At 49.1% G+C, this 15,752-nt stretch overlaps 1 protein-coding gene across 7 annotated transcripts in view; it reads right to left on the bottom strand.

Moving 5' to 3' along the window:
- The window catches only part of Msi2 (musashi RNA binding protein 2), a 376,733-nt gene that overhangs the window by 335,218 nt on the left and 25,763 nt on the right, over positions 1–15,752 (bottom strand). The gene's annotated exons all lie outside the window — the stretch shown is intronic.

A 15,752-nucleotide genomic window follows, 5' to 3' on the forward strand; every position in this document is an offset into this window, starting at 1 on the left:
CCTCCCCAGGACTGTGCCCCTCACCTCTGACCTCCTGACTAGCTGTGTGAGTGGACTGATGGGAACAAAGATTATACCTGCATTTTTTGTGGGGGGGGGGGAGCTACATTGGACCCATCCCTTGAGCTGTATTTCTTGAGAAAACACGTGAGAGGGTCTAGAACTATTTGGGAGCTGTAAGGAAAAAAAAAAAAAAAAAAAAAAAACCACACACAAAGAGAAAGTGGCAACAATGAAAGGACACGCATGTTCAAAGTGAGGAAAGTATTTTGAGGATTGATGACAATATAACTAACTTTTGCTCAAAAAACAACTTTTACTCTAATTTTTCATTTCAATATTCACTGTATTTTTATCACATATATCTGACACAAAATATTATATACACGTAGTACTTTATACTCATGAAAGAAACAGTGATGCCACTCCTCCCCTCCCTCCCCTCCCCTGCCCTTCCCTCCTTTCTCCTCTTCTCTACAGGACCATCATTTTGCCTCTGGAACCTCTTACCCTCTCTCAAGAAATTCACCTGTAAAGGGCTCTCAACGCCACCACCTTTCTCCCTTAAGTCAAATCAAACTTCTACCAAGAAGACACAAAACCAAAAGAGAAATGAATCTATTTACATCACAAAGCAAGACCAACTGTAGAAAAAAAATCCCTGCATCCACACCCACCCTGCTCACTGTAATTGAGCAACACACATAATACTCTTAGAACGTTTTCCTAACAAGGAAGCTTTGCATACCTGAGGACCCCACAGTGCCACTCTCTCCCAGAGCTGAAGTGGAGGCTGCAGGGGCTTTCTAGGAGCAAACAAGTTAGAGACAGACCACCCCCACCCCAGGGGCTCATCCACTCAAAGGAAGTGCTCCATGGGATCCCAGTCTCTTCCTCTTTCTCTATTTTCCGTTTGTTTGTTCTGTTTCTTTGCTGTAGATGAACAGGTGTGCTCCACTCTGCTCTGCCGTGACAGCTGCCTGACCACAGACGCCACGCTATGAGGCCAGTGGTCAGGGCCTGAAACCTCCAAAATGGTAAATGCAATTAAACCCTTTCTCCTTGGAAAAGAAAAAAGACAGAGAGAGGTAACACTGAAAAGTCAAGTTCTCTGGTTGCTGCAGAAGAATCAGAGTACATCCCAAGTTGGTAGCTGTCCGTCACTGGTTCTGGATGTCGGTGGCATCAGAAGAAGGGATCAGTCAGGCATGGTGACACATAACCTGTCATCCCAGCACTCAGGAGGCTGATGCAGGAGGATTGCTGCGAGTTTGAGGCTGCCACAGGCTACACAGTAAACTCAAGGCCAGCCTAAACTTGTCTCAAAAGACAGACAGAGAGAGAAATCAGCTCGTTACCACCAGTTTTCAGAACGGTGTGAAGACTGGAAGAGACCTGTCAGGGAGCCGTGGGCACCAGATGGGTCCCCGGAACCCGCATGGGCCTTTCTTTGCTAGTCTCCAAAGCAGGAACAGGACCATCTGCACTCCTCACAGGTAGGTTGATTTGAACCAAGTCACAACAAATACCCCAAACATATCATTTGTTTAAGTAATCTATTCCAAAATAATTTGAAACTAACGAGAGAAAGGCAAAAACTAAGACAGCCCCCTATGCCTTTCACTCAGCTTCCCCTAATCAACTAAGAATTTTTTTTTTTTTAATGTATTTGGTACCGGGTCTCACTGCACAGCTTGGACTCCTAGTGATCCTCCTGTTTTCAGCCTCCCCAGTGCTGGGATTACAGGCATGCACCACTACGCTTGGACTTGGTTGTTGGCTCAGCAAGTCCCGGGAGCTGGACCGGTGCTGCATGTTGGGCCGGGGATCGAACCCTGGTCCCCATGCTTGCCTAAGCAGGCGCTTAACCCACTGAGCTATCTTGCTGGCCCCAAACTAAAAGATCAGCAACCGTTCCACACTATTAACTTCAGACTTTCTTTTTCTTTTTTTCAGACTTTATTTCAATCTCCTTACTTTGTCCACTGATACCCTTTTTTCCCAACCCAGGATAGATACCACAGAATGAAACTTGTTTTTACATATGCAAATATTTTATGATTATTTATTCTCCCTTGCTAAGAAAACACCGAGGCACTCAGGGCAAGGGCTTAATCCTCCTCACCATCAAAGAAGACAATCTTGGACATGGTCTGTGGCCTCAGAGGGAACAGAATTTGATCTACAGGGAGATAAAAACCCAGACAATGACCGAACCTTTTAACCCCCAATAAGCAGCCACAACTCTGGCCTCCCTGCACAGCAACGAACTGGCATTTAAGAGTAATTTATGTTAATTGCAATCGGGGCATATAGGAAGACTACAAAGCAAGCTGGCATCAAACAAAAAGGCTCAAGAGAGGAGCCCGACAAAAAATTAATTTTGTAATAGACCTATTTCTATTCCAACTTGTTTTTAAATATATGTTCTGAGTCACACACCATTAACCAGCTCGATTTATTAATAATCTCAGGGCAACCGACCATCTCAGATCACGCAACGATGAAATCTTGCATAAAAAAAGAAAATGAAGTATCTGCACGCAAACATTAGGCAGGTAGTCAGCTGTGATGACCAGAGCAGATTATGATTTTTTTAACCAGAACATGCTCTACAGCAAACAAGAGGAAGGTTTGCATAACTAACTTTGGTAACTAACTTTGTACAGCAGATTTTTCTCCACTGAGCATGAGATTATTTTAGGAATGACTGGTTCAAAGGAAAGTTCTTCTCAATCCCTTCCTCCTTTCCCCCTCCCCAGCCAAGGTTCGCAGTGGGAGGAGAAGGCCCTCATCTTCCCAAAGACCCTTCTCCTCGTGGAGGAAATGAGCTGCTTCTTTGGCATTTTAAAGCAAGACCCACTACTTTGGTTATAAAATCCACTTTGTAGATTGAATCAGCAAGACAGCTGTTTACACAGAAACCTTTTCCTCTCTCCCTTCAAGCTCCTCAGCGATTCCTATCAGTAATAAAACACTGGCTAGAACAAAGAAAGATGGAGGTTAACGACCAGAGACAGGCAGCGACAGCACGCCCCACCGCCCAACACCACCTCTGCCTGTTTCTCCCAGTGACCCCTCTCAGCCGACACCACTCATAAAAGAAAAGGGAAAACAATCATCTCCCAGAAGCTGAGTGACTCTTCTCAGAGCCACACAAAGTGTGTTCCTATTTGTCTGCACAGTGGCCGTGACGCGAGCCACCTCTGATGGGCCCCAGGCTCTGCCTTTCCTCTTCTTCAGCCTGATAGCTCGGCAGCACCCTTCTTGCTCCCTTCCTGGCCAACTATGAGCTGTGTGTCTCGCTAAGCAACAAGCAGGGTGGCAGAGCCACCAGATGCTGGCAGAGGGTGCATTCTTTGTCCTAAGTGACAGAGACTTCGAGAGGGAAGGGGGGGGGTCAGGAAGACACATGACCCTCCATCTCAGGAAGCAAAGAGAATGCTGTCTGCCCTGGGAGAAGGGCATGTCAATCTCCCCGACTCCAACTCTGATTCACTCTCTAGGGCCCAGTCAAATGTCATTTCCACCATGACTTCAGCCCGAGCTCTCCCCAACACCAAGCCCCCCATTGGGCTACCCCCTTCTGCACCTCAGACCTGTTGATTGTACCCCTAGCCCTGTTTATCACCAGCCTTCCCAAACAGATTGCACTTGCAAAGGCAAATGAGGTCCTCTGCCCCATCTCAGTAACCCCAGCGCCATGCCCTGCACCCAGCCCAGAGCAGGGGATCAACAAATGTTTGTTCAATGAATGAGCACAACTCAACTACCCCAGAAACCACATTACTCCATGCTAATCACTACTAGCTGCATGAATAATGAATGAAGAAAGGGACCAACAAATGCCTCCTTGTTAGCCGAGCTGTCAAGCCCTCTGGGAGCACAAAGAAGGAATCAACTGACTTGTGGCTGTGGCAGGATGGTTCAAAGATGAGGCGACTCATCTTGAAGGGTATGTGTGAGGCCGGGAGGGAGGGCAGAGCCAGGAGGTCCGGCAGTGGCCTGGGGCATCACCCATCAGCCTCTGAACAACAGGCATCACTTTGTCACTTTCCCCACAAGCAACCAGCCCTGGACTCAGGAATGGTCAGCAGCAGGCGAAGAGGCAGCCGAGGGCACGCTCAACTCCCCCAGGCTCCCCACACCCACCCCGATGGTGCCATGGCTCCACCAGCTCATCTGCCTGTGCACCTGTCAGCACTTGAGACCAAAGCCAGATGCTTGACCAGCACCCACTTCAGAGCTGCACCAGCCAAACAACCAGGCAAGATTAATGAGGAAGGAGGCCTGGGTGGATCTCCTCCTGCATGCTGGGACAAAAAGGTCAAACGAATATTCAATTTGCTGCTGGTCCAAGTTGAATCCTCTATCTAGGATTCGTTCGATCTGTGAAAAATAAACACGTCCACCTCTGGAAGCCTGCCTTAAAATTATCTGCAGAGTCGCCTTCAACCCTTTGCCCCCAAAGCCCACTCCTCTGGGGACAGAGAGACTACAGAGATGCACAAACATGTCTGACAAATATCCAGGAACTTTCTCAGCTTTCCTCAGTAAGCCTCAGGAAAACAAAACATGTGTTGCTTATTTTGAACATTTAACAAACTATATTCCTAATAGGGGGAGAAAAAAGCCCTGATTATATGTTGAGAGAATGTGGTGTACATCCAGGGAAAAAAATTCTCATCAGATACTTGAGCTTTTCTAATGCTGCAGATCATCAAGTTATGGCAAGGGACAGCCAAGTCCAGCCAGGGTCCACCGCCCCACAAGCCAGGGGATCCTCTGCTCCCTCGAGCTGCACATGCTTTGTATCTAGGCATGAAGCACAGACAGGATATGTCCTGTGCAGTCTCTTCCATCAATGGGGACCTGAGGGTCTCTGTGGCCTCACCAGTGACCTCAGGCTCTGGGGCTTGAATACCACAAGCACTCAGTGCTGTGCACTGAGCAGACTTACGTTTCTTCTTAACCTTACTGAGCACAAACGAGTTCTTCAGGGCCGGAGAGATGGCTCAGTGGCATAAGCGCCTGCCTGGCAAGTGCAAGGTCCAGAGTTCAATCCTCAATACCACAAAAATAAATAATAAATAAAACAGAAACAAACACATTCTTTAGATGTTCCCCGTTGCTCTGTATCTGGAGACCTCTGAAAGAAAATGGTATCTTCTTTTTTCTTTCAAAATATCAGCTCACAGGCCAGTAAAATAGCTCAACAGACTAAGCACCTGCTTGCAAGCACAGAGACCAGGGTTTAATCCCCAGCACCACATGTCCCAGCTGCCTCACCCCCAGGCATGGTGGCACATGCCTGTAATCCCAGCACTGGAGAGGCTAAAAACATGAGGATCACTACAAGTCTGAGCGGCACAGTGAGACCCTGTACCAAATACATTTTAAAAAAAAGAAAAAGAAAAAACAAATCAGCTCATGCCTGAAAACAATCTTATTCTGGAAACTTTGGTTCTGAAAAAAAATTCTTTTTCCTTGACCTGCCTGGCTCCACGTGTCAGGGTTTTCTCTAGTGGATTTTCTGAAAGTGAGGCACAGACATGAGTGGGCAGGTCCACTTCCCAGTGGGTCGCTGTACACCTACTTCCTCAAGCACCTGGAGTCTTAAGCCCCTAAGGTGGCCCACAGGAGAGCTATAGGGACTCCTGCACCCATGCCTGCCCACACCACGCTCCTCCCTTCTCCTGTCCCCTTGTGAAATAACCACTTACTCCCAGGGAACTCTGGTGCCTCTGCTCCGCATGAGACAAAGATCTACGGCTTCAGCATCCCACGGGAATGTGGTTACAGAACAGCCTGCTGATCCCAGGGTAAGGAAGCCCCACCTCCATTTCTAATAAGCACCCCAGAGGAGAAGGTTCTTACACCAGGCCTCCCTGGGCACCACCTCTCCTGGTGCCCCACCCACCGGAGACACAGGAGATCTTAACTTGCAGCCCCTGCCTTTCACATCCACTGCATCCCTGCCCTCATCCAGACCACAGTCTCCTTCTATCCAAGATCTAGATGCTACAAAGAGTTTTCTTTCTCAAACATAAACTTGATCCCTGCCCTTGCTCACTGGTCTCCACGATTCCATGATCTCCAGGCAAAATCCCTGTATCTTGTGGCCAGGGAGATGGCTCAATAGAATAAGCGCTTTCCTGGCAAGCTCAAGGGTCTGAGTTCAATCCCAGTTCCCACCCCCCCCAAAAAAAAACATATCTCGGTCTTGAATGCAGAACATTTCTTGCCCCAGTCGCACACTACTGTCCAGTCTCCTGCCTCCCCCACCCCTTCTTCCAAAATGCTATCCCTTTGCTCCGTCCTGTTTTGTTCCCCAGAGTCTAACCCAGCTTCCAGTGCACTGGACTCTCAGTTCTATAAGACACACTTTGTTCTCTATGACTTTGTCCCCTCCTACCATTTCTGTCTCTGTCCCGCAATGACATTTCCCATGGGTCACTAGAACCTTGAGCTTACACACTAGCCTTGTCCGCTAGCTGCCAAGGAAAGGGACTGTTTTTCTGTTTTCCTTCATTTTTTTTTTTCCCATCTCCAGATGCGCAGAGAGTCTGTGGTCCCATGGTCTATCAGTCCGTGTGCTCCGTAAAAGAATCCTTAGAGTGGACCACCAGCAAGGCCGAAGCTGGAGAGCCAACCCCCCGGCTCTGTCACCTGGTACTCAGAAGAGGCCTGCCCAATGGCCAGCCACTTGCCTGCTGGTCACAAGAAGGCCAAGGCCAGAGTACACAGAAGCTCGATTCAATCATATCTCCCCATACGGAAAACAATTTCAGGGTGGGCCCCGGCGACAATGGGTCAGGTGTGTCATTGCACACACGAGAAACACAGCAGAGCACATCCATCTTTCAGCATCCCCTAATAGTACTAAGCAGCATGTTTAGCTGTTATTTCAATAAGCCTTATTAAGACCCAATTTTCTTGGGTCTTCTTTCAGATTCTGCAGCATTAAAAGCCTCACTGCTTAATTACATTAGGAGCACCTGTATATATTATGTGCAATAAATCAACTTTAATTTACCACCACACAAGACTATTCATCTTCCATGGGTTATTTATTGCTCAGTATTATTGGTGCTGAAGTGTATCCTCTCTGCTGTAAGAAAGAACAGTTAGAGTAAGAAAAGCCCGGGCTGTATTTCAGAAGGCTCCGGGTGCTGAACACACACGCACACAGTAAAAAGAAAAGAAACTGCTAAGCTGGTCTTGGCAACCTGCTCCTTGCTATTTTCTTCGAACATTTCCCAAACATTTGGATATTTTCTTTTGCATGCATGTATATACATACCAGTTACCCACTGAAATGCCACAACCTGTAAAACAGGCCCCCAACTCTTGCCCCAAAAGTGACAACTGGGTGTGGGACACTGGCTTAGCCAGGAAACAGTGCTACACAGGCCAGAGGAGATGATGCCTGGTGCTTTCTGCAGTCCTACTGTCGGGATGCAGTCAGGACCTAACCTGGGGTTGGTGGATCTGGCTGGCCAAGTCCAAGCCCACGGACAAGCAGAGTAGTCTCCCAAGTTATCTGAGATAGAAAAGGACACCTCTCCTTCTACAGACACTGGGACCCTCATTCTTAGAGATTGTGGAAAATGCTGCCATGGATGAGTCCCCAGATCATCTACAGATCCTATTCCCTAATGCCACTTGAAACACTAAACACATTCCCAGACCCACCAGGGAAACTCTGATTTCAACAAGTACAGGGACAGGCCCTTGTGATTTTTTGGCAAGGTAAAGTCCAAGAACCATTATCACAAAACCTCAGAAGCAAAGCCAGGCAGTCACTCCAGAATGCCACCAACTGTAACATAAGAGGGGCTTCCTCACCCTGTCCTTCTGTCGCCTCAGCCTCAGCATTTCTTTATTCCTCACAAGCACCCAAAGTCAATACTACTTCTTTCATCCCCATTTTACAGACAGGAAACAGATGCGGAGAGAAATGAAAGCGCTGGCCCAGCACCCCATCTTCGTAAAGAGCTGGGCCCGAAGTCCTTGCATCTGTGCCCTCAAAGCACCAGGCCACCCTGCCTCTGCATGGCTACACTCCCCACCCCCCTCCTCTTTGCAGGAGAACAAATCTTTTATTCTAACTAAAAAGAGGACAAAAGCACAGGGACAGCACAGCCCCACCCCAGCCTGTCCTTGTAGCCATCTGGCTCCCCAAGTTGAGCACCCGAAGCTCCTGCCTGCCACCTGCCTGGCACATGGGCCCTGTCTGCATGTCCCCCACATCGACCCCATTCACAAGCTCCTTGCTCTCCTGCTTACCAAAAGCTAGGGGACACAGGGTGCGGGGTCCACTGGCCACTGGCTGCCTTTCTGTGGCGGGGGAGCCAAGGTACCAGGAACAATACCACTACCACTACTGGCTACTTCTCAGCCCTGTCCTCCAAGCCAAGAGAGCCATGATGGATTTCGTGGCACACAACTGACTTTTTTTACAAGCGCAGCAGCCGCACTGAACTTTCATTGGGTAATTTACCTTTAATCAGGGCCTAGAAAAATTCCTGGCCAACCAAACCGGCACACAGCTCCTTGGAGGCTCATCTGACAGCCACTGGGCATGAGGAAAAGGGAGGAGAGGACAGCGGTGGAGTCCTGACATGCAAAACTTTTTTTTCCCTTTTTTTAATGAATTCACATCAAATAAAAGTCCATCAGAGCAGGAAGCAGAGCCAGTTCCTCTGAGCGTCAAACCCACGTGCGCCAAGGATGTGCCAAAGACAACAGAGCAGACATGTGAGCTTATAGTCAAATGCTGGGGGCACAAACACAGGACTGCCCAGAGCCTGAGTGCTAAGTCACCTGCTCAAAGAAGTTCCAGCCCGAAGGGCTCCACGTAGACACTGCTCCCTCCTTAGCCGTTTATGTGGAGAGGACTGTCAGAGCCAGGGATAACCCCAGAGCATTGGCTAGTCACCAGGGGCAGGAGCAGGTCTGGCCAGTGACTTAACCGGCACCTTCCCACGCACACTCCACTGGCTGGGTTCCAGAACCTCAGAACACAAAACCTGGGGCCAGGGAGATGGCTCAGGGGCCAGGGAGATGGCTCAGTAGAATAAGTGCTTCCCTGGCAAGCATGAGGGTCTGAGTTCAAACCCTGGCTCCAAAAAAAAAAAAAAAAAACCACAAAACCTTTCTCCTTCTCCAACACAGGCCACTTTCAGGCTACACCAGTGCTTCTCAACCATGGGAGACTTTGTTCACTGTCACAATCAGAGCGAGACTGCCACTAGCCTCTGGTGGGGACAGGACATGTACCCCGGCTACCCCTCTACTCCACACATCATCTGGCCCTAGGGTCCACAGCAGCAAGACTAAGAAACCCTAAACTAGAGCCCTGAGAGTAGTCCAAATTCCCTCCATGGCCACTGTGCCTTCTGCCACAGCCTCCCCTACTGCATCAAGCGAGAATCAGAATCCACACCTGTGTGACTCACACAGCTTCATACCCATAAGGGTCTAACTCCGCTCACTGCCAACAGCACTCCATCACTGGTACGCGTGGCCCCCCCGAGCCTGAGAAAAAGAGAGTGAACTAGGGCAAGCTGAGACCCGTGCAGCCAACCTTGAACTCAGCAGAGACCAAGGACTCGGGGTTCTGCTCATAGGAGAGGAGCTCAGAACCAACTTTCCAGGATTTGGCAGCCTCAAACAGTACACTGTGGCCCCCCAGCCCAAATCAGCAAAAGCAACAGCCTGCATAAGCCCTGGAAGCTGAACAATGTTGCTCCCTGGTCCAGGTTGGCTGGACAGTCAGTGCTGAACAGCGTCTCATAGATGCCAGGCCTCACACTCGTTGCTCTGCACAGCGTCCTATCAAGTCCCACAGCCACTGGGCAAGTCGAGTGCCCAGAGTAACCTTACAAGCAGGCATCCCAGGCTCCTGCAGGGCTGTGCTTTGTACCAAGCCTAACCAAACACGGGCACCTCCTGCTCCCCTACAAGGACACAAGCTTTCCCAGGTCTAGTTGTTCACTTGAAAAAATTGAGGAGGGGAGCAGGTTTGCTATGAGGTCATCCTGCCTCAGGAAAGGAACGAATTAAGCTGAGTGTAGGAAATACTCTCTCCATCACACCAGCCACCTTGGGCCCTGCAGTCCTGAGATGCAAAGGTCACTGGCTCGGCAGGCCCTTCTGCATGGAGGCCGGATACCAGTGACGTGGTCACCCCTGAGGAGCACAATTAGCAACAGTGGCACACCTACCTCTTTTATTGGCTACCGCTTAAACACTCCAGCAATCTGTCCAATTCTTAGCAGAAGGGCAGAAAACAAAAGGGATCGCAGCAGGAGGGGGAAGGCAGGCCTCGCTTATGAGCAATTAGTGAATCAATGATTCTCCCAGACACTGATTTAGACCAGCAGTTCTTATTAGAGACCCTCAACAAAAACACAAGGACACACAGCTTCGCTTCCAGGAGAGACTGAAGCTTACACACACACACACACACACACACACACACACACACACACACACACCACAAAATTAACACTCCTTTGGAATTTGTGCTACTAAAAAGCACTTAAAAAAAAAAAAGTGTGCTCAATCTGAAAATTTTTTAAAATCTCTTTGTAAGTTGTTTGCTTAGTACCAAAACCAAGTGAAAGTACAGCTCTCACACGGGATTATTTGCTAAACTCACAGAAACAGAAGGAATTAGGTATGGAAGAGAAAGGGGCACGGAAGGGGGTGCTGCAAGCGCTGGATAAATTGCAACAGCATGACCCTTCTCCTGCCCTCAGCAGAAAGGCGGGAACACAAAACAGATCGGGTCCCCATTCCCACTCCAGGGTGGATGAAACATATTCATTCATGTGACAAGAAGTCTCCCTCAATGCTTTAAAAAAAATGTTTTTTTAATATAATCCTTTGCCCACCAAAACACCTGTTCAGGAAATCAGAACTGTTCGACAGAAAAGTGTTTCCGAGCCTTTTAACGGACAGGTGATGAGAAAAGAAAACATTTCTAAAAATATAATAATGCTTGTTGGGAAACCAGGGTTCCAGGGACACAGAAATTCACAGGAATACAACTTGGCGGTAGATGTTCCTATAAATGTCTTTAAAGCTCCAGCTGTAGCGCACAGAATTGAAATCGGTTACTAAGAACACAGAGGCTTCCCAGACACAGCTGAGGGTGCCGGCCCCCATAAACTGTATTTGAAGGCTGCTAATTACACAAAGCTATGTTCATTTACTTTCCTGCTGCCTCCTGAAACAAGCACCTCCTCGCCTCGGCCATCTCTCCCTCCAACTCTCAGTCCAATGGAAAATGCATATGACTTATTTGATGTGAAAATATTACCAAATGCACGCCAGCCTCCCAAACAACACCTGGTCCCCGCCCACTACACACTTCTCTACGGGTCAGGCCCGCTTGATCTTCACCAGGGTCCCCATTTGCTTGCTCTAAACAGTTGAGAAGATGACGACAAAAGAAAACAAAAGGAAAAGCTTTCTCCCCAGGAGGCAGAAGAACATGGGTAACCTTGAGCCCCTGCCCCCAGCCTGATACTCCAGCTCCTCAGAGGATGGGGTACCTTGAAAAATCTGCACCTTTCACCCTGCACTCCCCACCCCCCCGCCTCCTCCCCCAGGCTCTGAAGACTCTGGATGAATCGCTATCTGCAAAGGCAGGTCTGAGCAGAAGGCCACAGACAGCATCCTCCGAAGGGGGAAAACAGACTTCTCAAAATGTAAAGCCAATCTATGCACAGAAAGCTTCCCCCATTTCCTAGTAGGAAGAAGCTTCCAGAAAGGGGAGTACTGAAGCAAGAGTAAATCTGGAAACTGAGCATTGCTAGGCTCAGGGAACTGTTATAGACGATTTGCTGTCCCAAGGCAGAATAGATGTGTCTGCTCTAGCAGAGGGACACAGGGTAAACCTTTGGACAACCTGAACTTCCATTTCCCCACAAGCACAGACTGGATGTCGTTCAAAAGGCGGGACAGAGAGCAACAAGCTCCCACCCCCAGTGGCAAAGAGATGACATCACTGCACGCCACGCTTGTCATCTCTAAACTCAGAAAAAAAAAAAAAAAAAAAAACCCTATGCTAGGAAAAACAAACGCCATCAAGTTAAAAACTTGCTTTTAAATACCTGTCTCTTACAATATTCCACGCAATGTCTTTAAATGAAGTTTTTATGTCAAACTCTGCCATTCCACCTCCTCCTATTTACCTCAGTCAGTTAAAGTGAATATATTTTCCAGATTTCAAAGCAAGTTATAAACTGCACAGCTGTGGGGCACAAACTTGTCAAGAGAAACACAAATGCGCACATGCGCGCACACACGCACACCTCTAAAATACATACACGCAGATAGGTTTATTTTTTGTTTGGGGTGAGAGACACATCAGTTGGAGCAGGTTCTGGACCAGCAGCTGCACTGCCAACACCAGAGGGGGTGGGGACAAACACAGCCATGAGTCTCAAGGACAGCAGAAACAAGGGCCACCTTAGAAATTCTGCGGCCAGGCATTACCCAGGCAACTTCAGTGGTAGGGTGGAGGGCCCACACAGCCAGCTCAGATGACTCTCAGGAAAGAAGGGGAAAAGAAACCAGGACTTGGACACTGCAGCTAAGCAGGGCCCTTTACAGAATTAAAAAGAAAAATCAATCTTGAGCCTGACCACGCTGGTCCGCAGAGTCAGAGCAATGGGCTTCCCTGGAGAGAGCTGAATCTTCCATCCCGCGAACTGCTGTTCACCTGAAGTCGGCTATTTCCGCTGGTACTTGCTCCCTTTGAAGACTCTTTCACAGGTATTTCCAGATCAGCAGTTCCTAACACGGGGGAATCCAGGAAGGAACGCAACCCAAGGGTGCGGGGAGAAGGGCCCCTGTGCATCCCACCTACTGCCACCCTCCACTGGGAGCCTAGGGCACACCTGGCTGGCCCTTGGCACTAGGGAGGCACCACTCAAAGCTGTTACTTCTGGAAAAAGCAGCGTGTCTTCGCCCCTCTGCCACTTGCCAGGCAGTTCTTCCCATGCGAAGGACCATCTTTGCTGGGGTCTCTTCCCAGGCCCTTTTCAGGTCCTAAATTGAGTCCTGTGTGTGCGTGTTCTTTCTGGTTTGAGGGCTCTTTCGACTTTCTCTTTTTTTTTTTTTTTGTATCTAAATATATTTCCGCATGATCTTTATGTGGCTTCAGGCTTGGCATTCATTTTAAACACATCTATAATAGATCAGGAGCCCCAAATCTGTTTCTGATTACAAGAGACAAATCAAGGCCCCTGAAGTGAGGGCAGGGGAAAAGGGAGGAAAAGTTATGGGCTCTTTAAAGGGCCCGCCATGCAAAGCGACTTCTAGATTCCCTCCTCCAAGGAAGCCCTGCAGCCCCAGGGGCTAACATTACTGACTGACCCTGGGCAGCCTGTGCTTATAAACTCCCAACGACTCACTCCAGGAGCTTATGGAAGGGGATTCCACCCCTGGCTAAACAGCGCTTTCTCGAATAGAAGTCTTAGTGAGCTGGAAGAGGAAAAGAAGGGAAGTAGGGAGGGGGGCCCAGAAGCCCCCATCCCCGAAAGACAAGCCCTCACACGGAGAACACAGCTGCGGGAAGATTTAAAACGTTTTATTGTTTAAAGAGTAACCCAGGACTGCTGGACATGGCCAATTTAAAATTAAATACAACCCTGTCACACACGTTTGTAGTTAAAGGTGAATGTGTTATTTGAAAAGCAGAAGCACCCTGGCCAGAAAAAGTGCCACACACTCGGGATACAGACGCCTTCCTCACTGCTGGCCACCCGCCAGCTCTGCACTGTGGGTCCGACCCACAGACACCTTCCCCTGGGAATAAAGACGTCTGGCCCCACCTCCCAGCATGAAGTAAAGCGCCGACAAAGTGACTAATGCCGTGTCCCAGAAAGGATCCACAAAGAACATCTACCTACGTGACAGAGACTTACACAAACCCAAAGAAAAAGTAAAATATTCCCCCTCTCTCCACCTCCTGCCTCCTCCTACTCTTGCAAAACAGAGATGGAGAGCAGGGAAGCAGGGAGAGATGGGAGATGTCATAAAAAATGGACTCTGAGATCCAGACACTTATCTGACATAAAGCAACAGCCAACAGTCCTGAGAGACAAGCTGGCCACACACACTTCTTTATGGTCTCAGTAAGAATTACAGCTCGGGAGACGCGCACTAATTTTAGTATCAGATTTATTATGCAACAGGGGGCAGGAACTCTTCAGGACTGTCCCATCTCCAAGAGTAGAATTACACCTTCGGTACCACTCCTCCAAGGGGCTGAGGAGGGCGAACATGGAGACACTGCTGGGCTCTCAGCATCCCACAGCACCGGCTTCCAGGCCCTTTTCTATGGGCTTTCTCTCTCCTCCCTTCCATCCTTCCTTCTCTTTTGTGGTACTAGGGATTGAACCCAAAGCCTTCATACTGAGCTCCAGCTACAGTCCTTTTATTTTATTTTATTATTTTGAGACAGGGTCTCTATAAGTCACTAAATTGCCCAAACTGGGTTTGAACCCAGACTCCTGCCTCAGCCTTCTGGAGTGCTGGGATAATGGGTGTGCACCACCTTGCCGAGCTTCCAAGACCTTGCAAAGCCCCTTCTGGGTGCTTCTGACTATGAGCTCCCTCGACGACAAGACCACCACACACACTTCACTTTTTGTTCGAATGGACCCATCACCCCAGATAAAAATGTGAACCCCTGGCTGGACCTGGTGGTGCACCACTTGGGAGATTGGAGGCCAGCCTAGGAAGAGGATCACTGGGAGCTGGAGGCCAGCTTGGGCTACGTGAGACCCTGTCTCAACAAAAAACAAAACAAAACAAGTGAAACCCAAGATCAGAAAGCAAGGGTTCACCAGTGTGGTTGGGGAACTATACCTAAGAGCGACTACCTCTAGTTCCCAAAGGAAGTAGGCAAGGAAGTCAAAGTAGAGACAAATTTTCAATGTCATGGCCTCAGTCGATCACATCAACCTGAGTAGATGGAAGACACATTTTCAGATGCTTTAGCATACCCCTGGGGCTGCCCCTGATTTTTCTCCAAGTTCCCCCAGAAGGAGGACTGCCACCAGCCAGCTGTGGCATCTCTCAGTCACCCTAACTGCTTTGCTACACCAGGCCCCTTCACACAGCAGACTTGACGGATGCCACTGCCACCACTGATGTCCTCACCTATCCTGCCTAAATGCAGGTTGTGTGCCATGGAGCACTGCTGCCCCGTGGAAGACCAAGAGGCAGTGCGCTGGAAACCAGGTCTTTGAAAGCGCTCTCCAGAAACCTCGGTCCTCACGTGGGCTCCGCTCAAAGGCAGAGCTAGACAGGGTACAGGAGGATGGAGGCAGCTCCTGGAATCCGGGGATGGAGTGAGGGCAGCAATGGTGATCTGCTGGAGCAAACCGAAGGGACACGGGGACTGCACAGATAGATGTGGTAGACTGTGCATGCCACCCAGACCCACAGCAGTCTTTGAAGGTCAGCAGGCAAGGAGTGTTACTGACCCACTGGACAAAGTGAAGGGCGGCCCAGAAGGGCTCAGAATCGGGGGTGGGGGTGGGAGAGGGCACTGAAGACAGCAGCGGCGTCAAGAGCAGATTCTATATTTATGTTGAAAAGCCAGCATGTGGCAGTAAATGTGGTCCTTCATCCTCTGAATGAGCACCATGCCACGCATAGCCAACCTACGGTCTACAGGCTGCTTTTGAGTTCTCTCTTCTCTCTCTCTCTCTCTCTCTCTCTCTCTC

This window comes from Octodon degus, unplaced genomic scaffold (assembly GCF_000260255.1).
Source record: "Octodon degus isolate 3935 unplaced genomic scaffold, OctDeg1.0 scaffold00222, whole genome shotgun sequence".
Classification (NCBI taxonomy): domain Eukaryota; kingdom Metazoa; phylum Chordata; class Mammalia; order Rodentia; family Octodontidae; genus Octodon; species Octodon degus.